A 17,964-nucleotide genomic window follows, 5' to 3' on the forward strand; every position below is an offset into this window, starting at 1 on the left:
GTTTGATGCTGGCTACCGGTTTGCAGTATATTACTTTTTCTATCTTTAGGTATGGGTCTTGAATTCCTGTTCTTTCCAAGACTTTAAGCATGAAAGGATGCTGAATTTTGTCAAATGCTTTCCAACATCCAATGAAATGACCATGTGGTTTTTTCTTTGAGTTTGTTTATGTAGTGGATTACATTGATGGGTTTCCATATATTGAACCAAACCTGCTTCCCTGGAATAAAGCCTACTTGATCATAGTGGATGATTGTTTTTATGTGTTCTTGGATTCGGTTGGCAAGAATTTTATTGAGAATTTTTGTATTGATGTTCATAAGGGAAATTGGTCTGAAGTTCTCTTTCTTTGTTGGATCTTTGTGTGGTTTTGGCATCAGCGTAATTGTGGCTTCTTAGAAGGAATTGGATAGTGTTCCTTCTGTTTCTATTTTGTGGAATAGTTTGAAGACTATTGGTGTTAGGTCTTCTTTGAAGGTCTGATAGAATTCTGCACTGAAATCAATTCTTCACAGAGTTAGAAAGAGCAAGCCTCAAATTCATCTGGAATAACAAAAAACAAAAAACAAAAAAAAAACAAAAAAAAACAATCAAACAACAACAACAACAAAAAAAAAAAAAAAACAGGATAGCTAAAACTATTCTCAACAATAAAAGAAATTCTGGGGTATCAGTATCCTTGACCTCAAGCAATACTACAGAGCAATAGTGTTAAAAACTGCATGGTATTGACACAGGGACAGGCAGGTGGATCAAAGGAACAGGATTGAAGATCCAGAAATGAACCCACACACCTATGGCCACTTGATCTTTGACAAAGGTGCAGAAAACATCCAATGGAAAAAAGATAGCCTTTTCAACAAATGGTGCTGGGTCAACTAGAAATCAGCATGCAGAAGAATGGGAATTGATCTATCCTTGTCTCCTTGTACTAAGCTCAACTCCAAATGGATCAAGGACCTCCACATAAAGCCAGACACTCTGAAGCTAATAGAAAAGAAACTGGGGAAGACCCTTGAGGACATCAGTACAGGGGGAAAGTTCCTGAACAGAACACCAAAAGTGTATGCTCTAAGATCAAGAATTGACAAATGGGACCTCATAAAATTACAAAGTTTCTGTAAGGCAGAGGACACCATCAAAAGGGCAAATCGGCAACCAACAAATTGGGAAAAGATCTTCACCCTACATCATATAGAGGGCTAATATCCAATAAATATAAAGAACTCAAGAAGTTAGACTCCAGAAACCCAAATAACCCTATTAAAAATGGAGTAAAGAGTTAAACAAAGAATTTTCACCTGAAGAACTTCAGATGGTGGAGAAGCATCTTTAAAAAATGCTCATCTTTATTAGTCATTAGGGAAATGCAAATCAAAACAACCCTGAGATTTCACCTTACACCAGTCAGAATGGCTAAGAATAAAAACTCAGGAGACAGCAGGTGTTGGCGAAGATGTGGAGAAAGAGGAATACTCCTCCACTGCTGGGGGGTTGCAAATTGGTACAACCACTCTGGAAATCTGTCTGGCGGTTCCTCCAAAAACTGGGCACCTCACTTCCAGAAGATCCTGCTATACCACTCCAGGGAATATACCCAGAATACTCCCCAGCATGTAATAAGGATACATGTTCCACTATGTTCATAGCAGCCCTATTTATAATTGCCAGAAGCTGGAAAGAACCCAGATATCCCTCAACAGAAGAGTGGATGCAAAACATGTGGTATATATACACAATGGAGTACTATTCAGCCATTAGAAACAATGAATTCATGAAATTGTTAGGCAAATGGATGGAACTAGAAAACATTATACTAAGTGAGGTAACCCAGACTCAAAAGATGAATCATGGTATGCACTCACTAATAAGTGGTTGTTAACCTAGAAAACTGGAATACCCAAAACATAATCCACACATCAAATGAGGTACAAGAAGAATGGAGGAGTGGCTCTTTGTTCTGGAAAGATTCAGTGAAGCAGTATAGGGCAAAACCAGAACAGGGAAGTGGGAAGGGTTGGGTGGGAAAACAGGGGAAGGAAGGGGGCTGATGGGACTTTCGGGGAGTGGGGGTCCAGAAAAGGGGAAGTCATTTGAAATGTAAATAAAAAATATATCAATTAAAAAAAAGAAAAAAGAGAATTTCATGAATTCATTATTTTTAATAGCTGAGTAGCATTCAACTGTGTAAATGTACCACATATTCAAAAAAAAAAATGATCCCACTGCTTCAGCCTCTTGAAGGTTGAGGTTACAGGTGTTCATCACCATATGGAGCCAAAATATATGAATAACAAATACCCACCAATGATTTGTCAGTCCATTTTTCTAGAGGATCATTGATTCACTAGTAAATTGAATTCTTTTCTCTTATGTAAAATTATCTTGCTTGATTTATTTTATCCAAACTAGTAAAACATACCTTCTGTCCTCAAAATTAAAATTGCTTTCCAAGAAATCATATTTTTTGATTGTTTTCTCAACTTGCTAAAGGATATACATGTGTTCATTTTTTTTGCATGATGTTTGACTCACACAAAATTATTGTTTAGCCAAAATATCTGAGCAGCAAACTGTAATGCTTCTGGAGAAAGTAGAGTTGAGCTGGTCAGCCAGATATGAGCATATATCCTGTGTACCACAGTTTGTTGTGATGAGAGGACAGCTGATAACTGGATGTGCAGTATTACCAGACATTCCTGAGCCGAAACCCTTTCTCTGCCTTGGTTAAACATAGTAGATATTCCATTCCCTTCATAGTCTGCTTTAATCTTCAATCCTGCGTGCCACAGAACAATACACTGATGGCTATGAAGATGGAATTTGGTGTTGACTTTTCACATAGAACTTACCAAATTTCAACAGGTCATCTTAAATTTTTCACAGTGAGCAGCACAATGTCAGAGGGTGAACCTGTCAGTACTACAACTCTGCGCTGATTGACTATAGAAGCAGCTCTACTTGTCTGCAACCCACTCAGAGCTTTTCTTTACCATCAGGACTCCTTCCAGAATTATTTTCTTGAGGTCACTCTGTTTCTGATGGCTTTGATTTCCCTATGGTTAGGGTCTGCAGAATCATTCTCAATGACATCAGCAAGAACAGTCTTGTTTGTAGTTGCATCAACACCAAAGTCTATCTTTGTAGCAGTCATTGTACTGTTCTGGGGCAGCCAGGATGTGCTCAGTATTTCATAAACAGCTTGTGTCACATGACTCATCATGTCTACCTCAGTCTGACATATAACAAGTGCAGCAAAGCAAAATTTATAGTCCTAAGTTGCTTCTCAGATTACTGTGGATCATTATGGATATTGTCCTTAAGAGCATCTCCACTTTTGGTTGGAAAAATATATAATCTACCTTTACACCAGTGTTACTTTTGAGAAATGTTCACTTGCTATTCTTAAGCACACACTTGCATTTGGAATCATTTCATTTGGGGATGCAAGGGAAGCAGTCTCCTCACAGTTGCTGTTCTTCTCTTAAAAAAATATTGTATTTCAAATTGACATGTATATTTTCCCGTTTTCAGGTACAAAATGGTGTTTAAAAGTATGTCTGCATGTGTATACATGCATATATATGTTTATATAAATGTGTGTATATATATATATATATATATATATATATATATATATATATATATATGAACACTTGTGTGCACTCGATAGAAGTTGATCTCTAAGAAGTAGAGGGGAAACATGTGGATACTTAGGATGAGGAATTTGGAGGGGAAGATTGAAGAGTTGTTATTCAAAGAAATACATTTACCAGGTAAATAGGAAGAAGTAGAGGGGAAACATGTGGATACTTAGGATGAGGAATTTGGAGGGGAAGATTGAGGAGTTGTTATTCAAAGAAATACATTTACCAGGTAAATAGGAAGATTTCATTTAAAAATCTGTATCAGAGCACACTGGTAGTAAATATTGGCAAATTTTGCATTCTTGGAAAATATTGAATATTTCATTTTGACCATATTCATTTTCATTTTTATATTCTAATTCATCTCATTGCTCTAAAACCTCCTCTTGAAGGAGTAACCAAAAGAGATTTGTTGGCTTGGGTGCTGTGATACTTATCACACCTGCATGAAATGAGCTCCCCAGAGTGGATATATCCATAAAGTATTCAGCATCAAAACATATTCAAATGCAGAATGTGACAAGGTGAAATGGAAGTCATACCCAGAATTTATATTTTCTTAATACATATATATATATATATATATATATATATATATATATATATATATATATATATATATATAAATTTTCTAACAAGAATCTCTTAGCCAGAAAACTGAGATTCATAGCTTCTTCCATTTGATTCTTAATTTAACAACTCATTTCAAACTTCAGTAATGCCAAAACATTTGGTAAAAGCTTAAAACTACATTCCGGTTTTTGATAATTGTCTTACCATTATAAGGCATTTTACAAAACTGATTCCCTAATAAACATGTTTAATAAAGTAACCTGTATTCTGTTATATACTTCATATATTTAATCCACACACAATGACAATTATGAAGCCACATGATTTGGGTCAATCCAGCAACATAACACAGAGAAAAATAATCTCTCAGCACATTCTACACCACATAAATAGCATGGCCCAGTAACAGAATACTTTTCCCTGAAGGAATTCCTAGATGGAACTAGCCATTGGTATAGAGTGTCAGGAATACTATGCTCTCCTTCCATATGAGTGTTTGATGTTCCCAAGTCTCAGTTTGTTGCATTAATATAAAGTGATGTGATTTGGTTAGCTTCAGACAATGAATAGGGTCCAATTAATTTAATTAATTAAGGGTGATTGTGGACCATCTTGGGCTGAGCTGCATTTTCTGATTTTGCTTCTGGCTCTAGGAACAAGGGAGTTCCAGGGAGTGTGTGGTATGTCGTATTTCACAGCTTTCATTTTTACTTCTGAGGGATTTTGTAGCTCTTTGGAAAAGTACAAAATATATAATAATGCTTTCAAATGCATCTTTTAGTTCAATGAAAAGATAAATGCAGTATGATATTATTTGTTAAACAACAATATTTTTACATATAAAATCCCAAAATTACTGCAGATGTCTTGGTGCTATAATACGACCAAGTAAAGATTTTTATTTTCAGAAAACTGTTCACTCTGAAAACTGACTTTTTTGCCTCATAAAATACAGAGCATAAGTGAACATGGGCTGTGGATAGTCTGGGACTGCTGGTGACCTAGGGAAGCGTGGCAAAGAGAGCCCAGATCTTAGTTACCTATGAGTCCCTCCCTGGAGCCTGAAACAAGTGAAGTACAATAAGAAGGAGGAAGTTAGATTGTTAAATAGTAACCAGTTCTTATAACATGCAATTTGAATATATTATATTCTAAAATATCTATTTTATATATGTACATTTTACCTGCATGTATGTTTGTGCACAATATGGGTGCTTGGTGACCACAGAGTCTATAAATGAAAATCAGGTCACCAGAAATGATTGATGCTTATGAGACATAATGTGAATGCTGATAATTGACAAAGACCTCTGAAAAAAAAGATAGCCAGTCTTCTTTAACTACTGAGACAACTCTCCAGTCCCTCAAATCTATATTTATCAAGTAGTACTATCTACTACCATAAACATTTTGTTGTGGTGGTCTTCAGTCACATTTTGCCTCTTAATATTAATTTTAAGGTGAGAACTTTATTTAGGAAATGTGTGTTTGTTTAGTGTGTAGTGAACAAGCGCCATCTGGCTTAGACTTCAGTTTGCACCTCTCTTGGTGTGAAGCACAGACTAGATCTATTAGAAGCAGGCTTGGAGTTAGATATTAGTGTGAATGAGCTTCACTTGAGAATCTCCAGGGAATCACTACAAGGACAGGAGAATTGGGAGAGAGATGCATAGATTAGCTGAACTGTGACAAACACTGCTTCTCATGCAGGTTCCAAGACAGAGAAAGAAACAAGTTGTCTCAGGTTGAGGCCAAGTTTCTCCATAATATTCACTGAGTGTAAGTCTCCCAAGAAAAAGAACATGACTTTAGGACCAAAAACATCTGTTGAGCAGAAACCATTTCCTTAGGAAGTTGCTGGAAGCTAGTGTCAATCTCAGGTGGCATTTACAGCAAGTCTGAAGGGGATTGGGATCATGTACCCCAGCACTGATCATGTTGAGTTAAGAACAAAAACTTGTCTAATGATATAATGAACTCTAACCGAATAGCTAGAAGCTCGGATATTACTAGCAAATCTCTAATATCAGTAACTGTATTGTTTTTTACAACTTTTTTTTTACCAGAAAGTATATATTTAATACAGTAAAACCTTACAAACTAAAAAACTGTATATCCATGTACACTTCCGAAAATCCTAACATAAGCCTACAACAGTCATTACTCAGTTTTCCTTACACAGAGAAGACTGTATTGTATTGGTTTAAACTGCTGCATGACAGGGGAGCCTTATGGAATGAAATTCATCCATACTCAACTTTGGAGTCCTAGTCCTACAAGAAGACTGAGTATTTAAGATTGTATTTAATAAAATCTGCCTCCCCACTCCAGCAACAGCATTTTCTAGCCTGTAATAAGGTAGATATACTCTACCAAGATCCTTATCACTTATCTCATTTTCATATAAATGTAGTGAACACATGCCAATTTTTCTTTCTTTCTGATACTGCCCATGGCCAAGTTAGCAATGATCAAAGGAAGTCATTTCTGTTCAGTCTAATATGTGCAATAGTGTAAAGACTCAATATGTTTAGCAAGCATGCAGATCACATAGGTCTTCATTATTGGTCCCAACACACACACACACACACATACACACACACACACACACACACACACACACACACACAGCCTCCATGAAATATACAGAATAGGAAAAATACATCATGTTAATGCACCTAGGTACTGTTATTTGTTGTTTGTTTGTTTTTAGAACACCTTAAAATATCTACTACAGAATCCCCATAGAATTAAAGATTAATGAAGTAAAATATTTCAGGAAAAAATCCTGTAGTTACTGCTATTTGTACTAAAAAGTCAAAATGCTTATGAATTTCACTAAATGTGACCAACTGTAACATATTTATTGTCACATTTTCACTATTTGAGATACTACTGACTATATAAATAAATGTAATATCGAGTCAAATCATTGGCATTTTTAGTTTTTAACCATATTCTCATCTGTTTACATGTAGGAAATTGCTTGCAGATACAACACATTTCTAGTTCTTCAAATCAGAGTATTTAGGTAATAGTGCCACCTATTGCTGTAAAGTTAAAGTATCCATAGTTGTTATTTCCTTAGTATTTGATTCAATTCTTTTATTTTCTGATTGCATTGGTTCTTTTAAGATGTTATAGTGATTAATATGCAATTTTAGATCAAAAATTTTCAAGTATATATTAAAAGTTAAATATATAATATTTCAAGAGCCATCAAAATATTAAAAATTAATTAAGCTTGCCTTTTAATCTTTATCTTTGCAAAACCACATATGCTATAGTAAAAACTAAATTACAATTAAATCATATTTTTAACATCACCAATATTTAGCAAAATATTTAGAGGTACATTTCAAAAATTTGTTGGAATAAACTAATGAAATTTTCTTGCTTTAGTAAAAACTGAAAATTTCTCTAATAGACTGATCAGTCCCTTAATTTGGATTTACAGTAGAATACATGGCAACAGGGTATATATTTTATATCTGTTTATGTTTTGGAATAAGAATACAAAAAACTATATACACATGCTTATATGAAATTAGAGAACAAATGCTATATATTAATATCAATGCCTCTTTTAAACAAAATACTATTGTGACTTTTCTACTGTAACCAAATGTTCATGTACATAAATAAAGCATGTATTTGATTAATGAAATTTTAAAACCTTATTTTATGTTCATGGTTTATATGGTAGTATACTCTCATACTTTTACTAGATATTAAAAGTCATATATGGTTTTATGTAATAGGTTGCTTCAAATATTAAGTAAAGTGCTTGTCATTTTTAGTGCTAAAGTCTCCAACAAATCCAGATAAAAGGAAAGCAGAATTGCTACTGTTTACCCCAAAGTAGCAATTACAAAATTTTAAAGATACTGTAGATGAACAATGGGTGAGGTTTTAAAACACATGATAAGCTTCGTGCAATTATTTGGGATTGTAATATCAATCATGCATTTATTAATATTATGTATGTAGATCATATGGTTTTGAAATCAAAATTCCTACTCAGCTTGTGTAAAATATTTGTAATTTAAAGATAAACGTATTTAAATCTCTCAATTACATTTTTATTTTGTAGTAAATTACACTGAATTGTTCATTGGTATTATCCTTATATAAGATGTAATAATCTCTTTAGATTATCTCAAATATTGCATTTTAAACTCAAAGTATTAGAAATGCTTCATAATGTCTGAATATGCTGAAAGGATAGAGTTTAAACTTAATGAGTGACTATTGTCTGGATAGCTGGTCATATAAATGCATTCAGCATTTATGAAGAATGGTCAATCTTATTGCTAGCAGAATTCAGATTGAATCTTTTTCTGGATTGTTACATGATTTGTACTGGAAAGGAAGTATAATAAAGTACTTTACAGATCCAAAATTCATAGCATTATCTATAATCTCTAGGGCCATCCATGGCAAACAATTCCTACTAAACAAGTGTTTGCTAGGAGAATTTAAGAATATATGCAAGTGGTGGATAGCTTTTTAAAAGATCAAAGATATTTCTGCTCATTTCTCTGACTACGATTGTACTTACTGAGATCAAATGACTATTTAGAAACAATTCTATTCAAGCATGATTCTTTTCACAAATAGGCTAACTGAAATACGCAAAACAGTATATATTTCAAAGGAAAAAGAATAAAAATTCAAGAAGCCTGTTAATAGTCTCATATGAAACAAAAGAGAATAATTAAGATGTAGCCATTGAGTACAACTAGCATTTAGAGATTCCCTTTAATTTTGAAAGATTTGCTACTATGTTTAAGCAAAAATATAGGAATAAAATTAAAAAGGACAAGGCAAATTGTAAAAAAAAAATCCCAATAATCATTTTATTGTGGGTGTGTAAACCTTAATCTATATAGCATAAATAAAATTCAAAAAAGATACAATTACATAAGAAATACATATTTTACAGTCAGAACAAATAAGGAATATATATATATATATATATATATATATATATATACCATATATATACATACACATAAATACATATATATGCAGATATACAGTCTGAGCATTTGAATTGTAACAGCTATTTTGTATAAAGATCTCTGGCCTCTTCTGAGGTCCTATTCCTGTAGTATCATCATTAATATTAACTTAATGTGGGATGAGTGAAGCTTAAGCAACTGGGTCAAATGCACAGAATTTCCCTAAGATGTAGACTTGCATCTTAGATTGATAGGATGGCATGGTTACACACCGATAGCTAATACCACCCATGCTTTTATATCTTGCTTTGATTTGATCATTGCTTAAATGATCATCAAGAAATCAGCGAACCTTCAGGTATGGCATTCCCCTGACATCAGGATCATTTTCAATTTGTTTTTCCATAAATGCCATAATTTAAACCTTTTTCTTTCTTATTCAATGAAATGAAATAATAAATTCTCCATTTTGTGTGATTAAAGATGATGGAAAGGCTTGAGTATGCGGATAAAAATCAAGGCTCCTAGCTGAATCTGTGTACTTTATATGTCATAATCCTTCCAGCTTGCTCTCTGTTAATGGCAGGAAAAATAGCATGTCTGTAGCCTAGAAAGAATCTAAAGACAAGGATCCTATTTTCTTCAGCTCATATTTAAATTGCTTTCAATATTTTACTATAATTAATAATTTAACTTTTGCCAATAATTTAGTTTCATTAGAAAATAAAAGGTCACAAGTGTTTAGTGATATTTATATTTTAGTAACTAAGGATAAATAAACAGAGAATAGAAATATAGCACTATGGCAAACCCAGCTACAGAATGACGTGACTTTAAACTCTGATAACCTTGGCCATACAGTAGCAATTATTTCCTCATTATTATTAAAAAAAATCACATGGAAAATTTTTCATTTAGAATATTATTTTTTGTGACTCCTTTTCTTTACCATTCATCTTTCCATAGGTCACTCAGAACTGTATGAATCAACCACAAGTACATAAATCTATGACTCCATTGCTTCCATACATGGCATTTGAAAGAATACTAAGAACCCAGTTTTTGGCCTAGAACTTACTAGCCTTCTTGACTGATTCACATTATTTTCTTAAAACCAATGTTAAAAGCCACGACAATTGTGAACACTTTGAAGCACTCACCCATATCTGTGTCAGTAAGTTAATTTATCAAAGAAAGTCATTCTCTGATAACAACAGAACACACCTGTCTTAGGTAATTTTTCCAGTCAGGAACACACATTTCCTGACACAAGTTTTGTAGACATATGTACCATAGAAGCTTTGAATGTTTTCTTTTTCAGTCTTTCACTTTCTTTCTTTTGACAGAAAAATTAATATCCTTTGATTTTTTTTTCTTCATCAAGGTAGGTTCTGGATGGCAAAATCTGGGCTACACAATGCTAATTTCTAACCTAACACCATGACAGCAATAACAGCCATCACAGGGATGGAATAAAGAGAGCAATCTAACCTCTCGGGCTATGAGTTTCTCATCAGTGCCCGGCAGACTGCTGTGAAAGCTTAGAGTAATCCCATTGGACAGCCCTGGTTGATGAAGCCTGGGAATCAGCTGCAGGATGTGAGGAGCTCATAATTGCTAGCATTTGTCCATAATTTAAAGCTGTATGAGAAACAGAGAGGATTCATCTAAACAACAAGCTGTAATTTTACCTGAGTAACATTTACTCAGTTTTTAACCCATTAGCTCCTCCTTTCCTCACACACGGCCTCCCTTGTTTATAGAATAACTGTCTCACTAGCAACATGCAAACACCTAGCTCAGGCTTATTTGTTAAGCTGTGAAATCCTGCCAGGAGAATAAAAGCTTTTTGTTTGGAAATAGCGTCACTGAGTGACATTTCTAAATCTCAAACTTGGCAGTTTTTGATAGTTTCCTCAAATGCTATGCTTTCAGTACTTGGCATCCATTTTAAGCATATCACAAGCATATCTATGCTAGTATTTAACCTTTTTTTATTTTCAAATATGCTGAGTCTGACCATCTATTGTTTCAGCCTGTGATATTAGAAAAGTGTAATGATTGAGGCTAGTACATTTCTCCAGCTAAGATAAAACTGCTCCTGCCTGCCTGGTTGTTGAACAGCAGAGCTGCACTCCTGGTTTCTTGCCTGATATGCTACTCACAGAGCTCCATTAACAGCATCACTTCAAGAAAAGGAAACAAAATTCCTTAAGTACTCAAAATGCAGAATTATTGTAATTACCTGCATAAAATGTATCTCCTATGGACCTTGTGTCTGTGTATGGTTCTATTGCTCTAGTGTACTCACTAGTTTCTTTTAACCTTAAGGTATCTTTTATTTGTTTTGTTTTATTTTTAATTTTCATTGTATACCTATATCATATATGGCACTCCATTATGTAAGGACAGTTCATACAAGTATATAAGGAATGTTGACCAATTCGTTTCTATCCCCACAAAATTCCCATTTTCTTACCTCTGTGTCTTCCTGTTAGTAACCTTTGTGGTTTGTTTGTTTGTTTGTTTGTTCCTTTTGAAAGTCTTACTCCAGAGCACAGTTTGACCTGAATTTATTATATAGTCTAAATTGGCCTCATATTTGAGATTTTCTGAGGTTTTCTAGTGCACTGTATATCAAATAAATTTAACTGCATGGCAGGGTTTGCCTGCTCTAAAAGGCCAGAGAATAATGTTAGTTGACTTCCCCTTATCTTCTCCTTCTCCTTCTCCTTCTCCTTCTCCTTCTCCTTCTCCTTCTCCTTCTCCTTCTCCTTCTCCTTCTCCTTCTCCTTCTCCTTCTCCTTCTCCTTCTCCTCCTCCTCCTCCTCCTCCTCCTCCTCCTCCTCCTCCTCCTCCTCCTCCTCCTCCTTCTTCTTCTTCTTCTTTTTTCTCTCTCTCTCTCTCTCTCTCTCTCTCTCTCTCTCTCTCTCTCTGGTAAATGTTCTTTAATTCAATCTTCTCCTCACTCTTTCTGCTAGAGTAGAAGTTAATTGAGGCTTGAGACTCCTTTTGCCTGATCTACTGAACATGGAACATCGACGCTACATATAAGCACTGATGAACTCAATGTCTTCCTTCCTCAGTCTGCCATTTTAATTTTTAAGAAAAATCTGAGAGTTTCTTGCTCTAGCCTTTTTATTTCTATATTATTTTCAGGTAAAGATCCATAAGAAACCTTCAGATATGTGCCCTGATTCTGCCAGCCTGCATTTATCCATGTCTTAAAATGCATTTAAACATTCCTCTCAGGTCTCTATTTCTTCAAGACACTTGGAGCAGGGACTTAATTACCTTTAGGAGTGATTCCTTTGAGTCTATGTAAAGCACAAAAATCTCCTTGTTATTGATGTTGACTATTGCCATACAAAATCCTCCACTTATTTCAGATTATTAAAGAGCAATATTTTATATCTGTCATGCTGTTTTAATTAAATAGATGAATAATAAATAAAGTTATTTGTCTAATTGTTTGTAGATGCTTTCTCCTAAAGTCTGTTTCATCTTTATAATTTATAAACACTTGATTTTGACTAAAGACTGTAAAGAAACAAAAAGAAATCTTTGTCTAAAATACACATCTCTGTAAAATCTGAGAGTTGTTTTGTGTTCTGATGATTTTGACTGTCATGGTAGCCAAGGTCACAGGGGATCTGGAGATGTCATAGAAAACCTCCAGGAAACTACTCTTTTGAGCTCTCCTCATGCCAAGACCCATCATGCAGACAGACTTTGTTGATTCAGTCCAGAGGCATATGTCTAAGTGGGAAAATGATCAAAGAGTGTCTGCACCATGGATTTCTTATCTTCAGTATATAATCCCTTTCACGTTAAATGATTGCCTCACCTGAACATGCTCTATGGAATTTTATTTTTTCTGAAATACCCCACCCCAAAAAAACATTTCCAGAGACATTCAACCACTATCACCTGGTACTTTCTAATTCATGCTTTATTTCAGATAAAAAAGCCAAACCAAAGAATTGTTGATTTCCTATAACATTTTGAGAAAATAAACTTGGTTTCTTCAGAGCATGTCTAATTAATATTGAGAAAGACACACACACACACACACAGAGAGAGAGAGAGAGAGAGAGAGAGAGAGAGAGAGAGAGAGAGAGAGAGAGCAACTCCCAGGAACTCTGTTTTTTTTCAATATATTTTTATTTACATTTCAAATGATTTCCCCTTTTCTGGTCCCCACTCCCCAAAAGTCCCATAAGCCCCCTTGCCTCCCCCTGTTCTCCTACCCACCCCCTTCTCAATTCCCTGTTCTGGTTTTGCCTATACTACTACACTGAGTCTTTCCAGAACAAGGGGCCACTCCTCCGTTCTTCTTGTACCTCATTTGATGTGTGGATTATGTTTTGGGTATTCTAGTTTTCTAGGTTAATATGCACTTATTAGTGAGTGCATACCATGATTGATCTTTTGAGACTGGGTTACCTCACTTAGTATGATGTTCTCCAGCTCCATCCATTTACCTAAGAATTTCATGAATTCATTGTTTCTAATGGCTGAATAGTACTCCATTGTGTATATATACCACATTTTTGCATCCATTCTTCTATTGAGGGATACCTGGGTTCTTTCCAGCTTCTGGCTATTATAAATAAGGCTGCTATGAACATAGTGGAAGATATATCCTTATTACATGCTAGGGAATCCTCTGGGTATATGCCCAGAAGTGGTATAGCAGGATTTTCTGGAAGTGAGGTGCCCAGTTTTCTGAGGAACCACCAGACTGATTTCCAGAATGGTTGTACCAATTTGCAAACCCACCAGCAGTGGAGGAGTGTTCCTCTTTCTCCACATCCTAGCCAATGCCTGCTGTCTCCTGAATTTTTAATCTTAGCCATTCTGACTGGTGTAAGGTGAAATCTCAGGGTTGTTTTGATTTGCATTTCCCTAATGACTAATGAAGTTGAGCGTTTTTTAAGATGCTTCTTAGCCATCTGAAGTTCTTCAGGTGAAAATTCTTTGTTTAACTCTGTACCCCATTTTTAATAGGGTTATTTGGTTTTCTGGGGTCTAACTTCCTGAGTTCTTTGTATATATTAGATATTAGCCCTCTATCTGATGTAGGACTGGTGAAGATCTGGTGAAAATCTTTTCCCAATTTTTTGGTTGCCGATTTGTCCTTTTGATGGTGTCATTTGCCTTACAGAAACTTTGTAATTTTATGAGGTCCCGATTGTCAATTCTTGATCTTAGAGCATACATATGCTATTGGTGATCTGTTCATAAACTTTCCCCCTGTACCAATGTCCTCAAAGGTCTTCCCCAGTTTCTTTTCTTTTAGCGTTGGAGTGTCTGGCTTTATGTGTAGGTCCTTAATCCATTTGGAGTTGAGCTTAGTACAAGGAGACAAGGATGGATCAATTTGCATTGTTCTGCATGCTGAACTCCAGTTGAACCAGAACCATGTGTTGAAAAGGCTATCTTTTTTCCATCGGATGTTTTCAGCTTCTTTGTCAAGTATCAAGTGGCCAAAGTGTGTGGGTTCATTTCCGATCTTCAATCCTGTTCAATTGATCCACCTTCCTGTCACTGTACCAATACCATGCAGTTTTTAACACTATTGCTCTGTAGTATTGCTTGAGATCAGGGATTCTGATTCCCCCAGAATTCCTTTTGTTGTTGAGAATAGTTTTAGCTATCCTGGGTTTTTTTGTTATTCCAGATGAATTTGAGAATTGATCTTTCTAACTATATGAAGAATTGAGTGGGGATTTTGATGGGTATTGCATTGAATCTGTATATTGCTTTTGAAAAAATGGCCATTTTAACTATATTAATCCTGCCAATCCATGAGCATGGGAGGTATTTCCTTTTTTTTTTTTTGAGGTATTCTTCCATTTCCTTCTTCAGAGTCTTGAAGTTCTTGTCATACAGTTCTTTCACATGTTTCCCAGGAACTTTGTCAGGAGATTAGTTTATGGAAGTTGAAAAGGTCAAGCATAGGTCGTTCATGTTTAAATGGAACTCTTGTGCTAGTAATTGAAGAAGTAGAATTCAGATCAAGTCTAGAAGTCTCCCAAAAGCAGGAAAACATTGCTAAAACTATTGGCTAATAGGCTTCCAAGTGTGATTCCTGTGTGAGACCTGAAGTGCTAAAAAAAAAAAATATTAGAAAATGCAATTTTTATATCTAAATTAAAGAGATAGCTACTTTCCTGATACAGGAGTCATTATGGTCTCCAGGATATCACAGTGAACTGAACTAATAAATAAATATTAAGAACTTTGTTTTAACCTTCCTTATTTTGAATTTATGATTGGGGCCTTAGGTGTTTTTTTTTTTTTTTTCAAATAGAAGTAAATGCCTAAGGACACTAACTTTAAAGGGGGAAATTTTTACTCTGATTCATATCTCAGAATTTTCCAAACCCCTTGCTGATTTCAAACCTTTAACCTCTGAAGGCAACAGCACATAATCAATAGAGAATCAGTAGAGGCAACAGAAAGAATCAATAGAGAGACCACTCATTTCATGAGTCAGGAGAGAGAGGTCATAAGAGAAAGAAAGGGAGAGAAATAAGAAGAGGAAGAAGGGTGCAGGAGCCACAAAGTTCTCTAATGGTCTGTCCCCAGTGACCTTGGGTGAAACCTTACTTTTCACAGGTATGAGACACCTTCCCACTGGTATCACCCTAGTACAAATCCATTAACACAACCTTTAGTGGGCATTCATTAACCACACTATTGTCTTATCCTACATCATTTACTCACTATTGAATGCACAATGCATTCATATGGTTGTATGAGGAAATTTCTATTAAATAGGAGAAGCCACAAAGGCACAATACAGAATAAACACAAAGCTTAGTACAACGATCTAATTCTTGTCCCAGATGTATTGTTCCCAATCATAACTCCAAGTGAAAGAGAATGGAAACATGGTCATTGGCACATAGAAAGGAATAACATTTATACAATATCTGTTTTGAAAAATGAGTGATTTCAAAGATCACTGAAAGTCCAATGCACCATCACAGGGAAGACCAAGGAAACTCCATTTTTTAATTGGAATGCTTTCCATCTTTTATCCTCCAGCTCTTGACACCAGGTACCTCTAACTAGAAAGAAAGTAGAAAGCAGTCATGGAATAGATAAAGAGTAGAACTAGAGAGGTAAATGAAGGTTATTTCAATACTATTTCCTTTAGATTTTACCCTTGGACATTGTCCAAGTGAAATTTTGTGTCTCTAATACAAAGGATACAAAAACATTATCACCTATTATCCAATATTGATGTCTGACAGTTTGGTCAAATAGTGTACCACAGAGTCCTCTCCTGTAGTTCATTCCTTCCACAATGTACGTTTTTCTCTACTTGTGTTTGATATTCTTAGAAGAAATTTTCCCTGGTGTAGTAAATCCAAACTCTGTTAATTCAATTTCTGAAACATTTTTCTTGTATTTATTTTTTTAATTCAACAAGTATAATATTTTTATGAGAACAAATATATTTACATACCTATAACTAATGAAACACATGAAAGCTGAAATAAAGTTATATCCAATGGATTAGTTACAATATAGTCAGAGATATGCAAAGATGGGATAGGTATGAAAACATTTTCACTAGGATTACTAATCAGAAGAACGAATACAACCTTGAGATAAACTGGAACATATAATCAGAAATTTAACTTTTAAATATTTCTTCTCTTAATACTAGGCTATTTTCTAGTTATCATTTACAATTTTAAATTAAAATACAATGAGATATATTTCATGTTGGTATTTTATGGTATATGCCATTTCATTTTTCACTTGCTTATCCCTTTATATTTTCTACCTCTAGTCTCTCTTGCCATCTCCTTCTTACTCCAATATAATTCTCCCCCTGTTTCCCTGTCATATCAGTATATTTATTTACTTAGATACTATTCTATTAAATGAATTGTTCTTAAAGTTTCACTAAAATCCTAGAAGAATAAAGGAATTCTTCTAGGCTAGAAGGATCACTCAATGGGCAGCTAAAGGAACTTGCTTCCAATGTTTGACAATCCACGTTTGATCCCACATTGTGGAAAGAAAATACTGACTCCTCAGTTTAAAGCCTGATCTCCATATAGAAGTCACTGCACATGTGCATGCACAGATAAATGACAGATTATAATAAAAGGATTCTTCTTCACTTCTATTATGCAGCTGGATGATAGTTTCTTTTATCAGAGGTTGAAATCCAATATTATGGAAATTGAAAAAACTGCATATTCTCTGTTTTAGTCATATGTTATTCCCTGTTTTGTTCATTTTTAGGAGCAAATATAGGATAGAACTTACTAGATGCTGTCCATATTCCCTGGAAGAAGCTTTCTTTCTCTGGGGAGAACAATCTTAAATTCTTCAAATCCAAGATGATAGAGATAAGAACATGGTGATGTGCTATGTGCTTGGGGAGAGAAAACACAGTAGAAAAAAATATGGAGAATGAATCTAGTTGTAAAAGGAACAATGTCTAGTAAAATCAATGTTATACTGACCATTTTATGTCTTGTTTTTATATTTATTACATTATCAGTAACTCAAAAGCAGTCTTCAATTTTTGTAAGGTATTCCATTATACAAACATTCCACAGATAATGTACTCAGCTAGTAAATATTCAATCTAATATCACGCTCATCTTCTGCTTTGAAAAGGTTTTATTGAACCCATGTAGCTTGCTATTTGCTCAGATTTGATGCTACACCTTGAGTTAGTTTGTAGAATTTGGATTGCATAATTTTCATTTTCCAGTGATGTTTAGTAAAAACACTCTCCAGAATTT

Source organism: Apodemus sylvaticus, chromosome 4 (assembly GCF_947179515.1).
Source record: "Apodemus sylvaticus chromosome 4, mApoSyl1.1, whole genome shotgun sequence".
NCBI lineage: Eukaryota > Metazoa > Chordata > Mammalia > Rodentia > Muridae > Apodemus > Apodemus sylvaticus.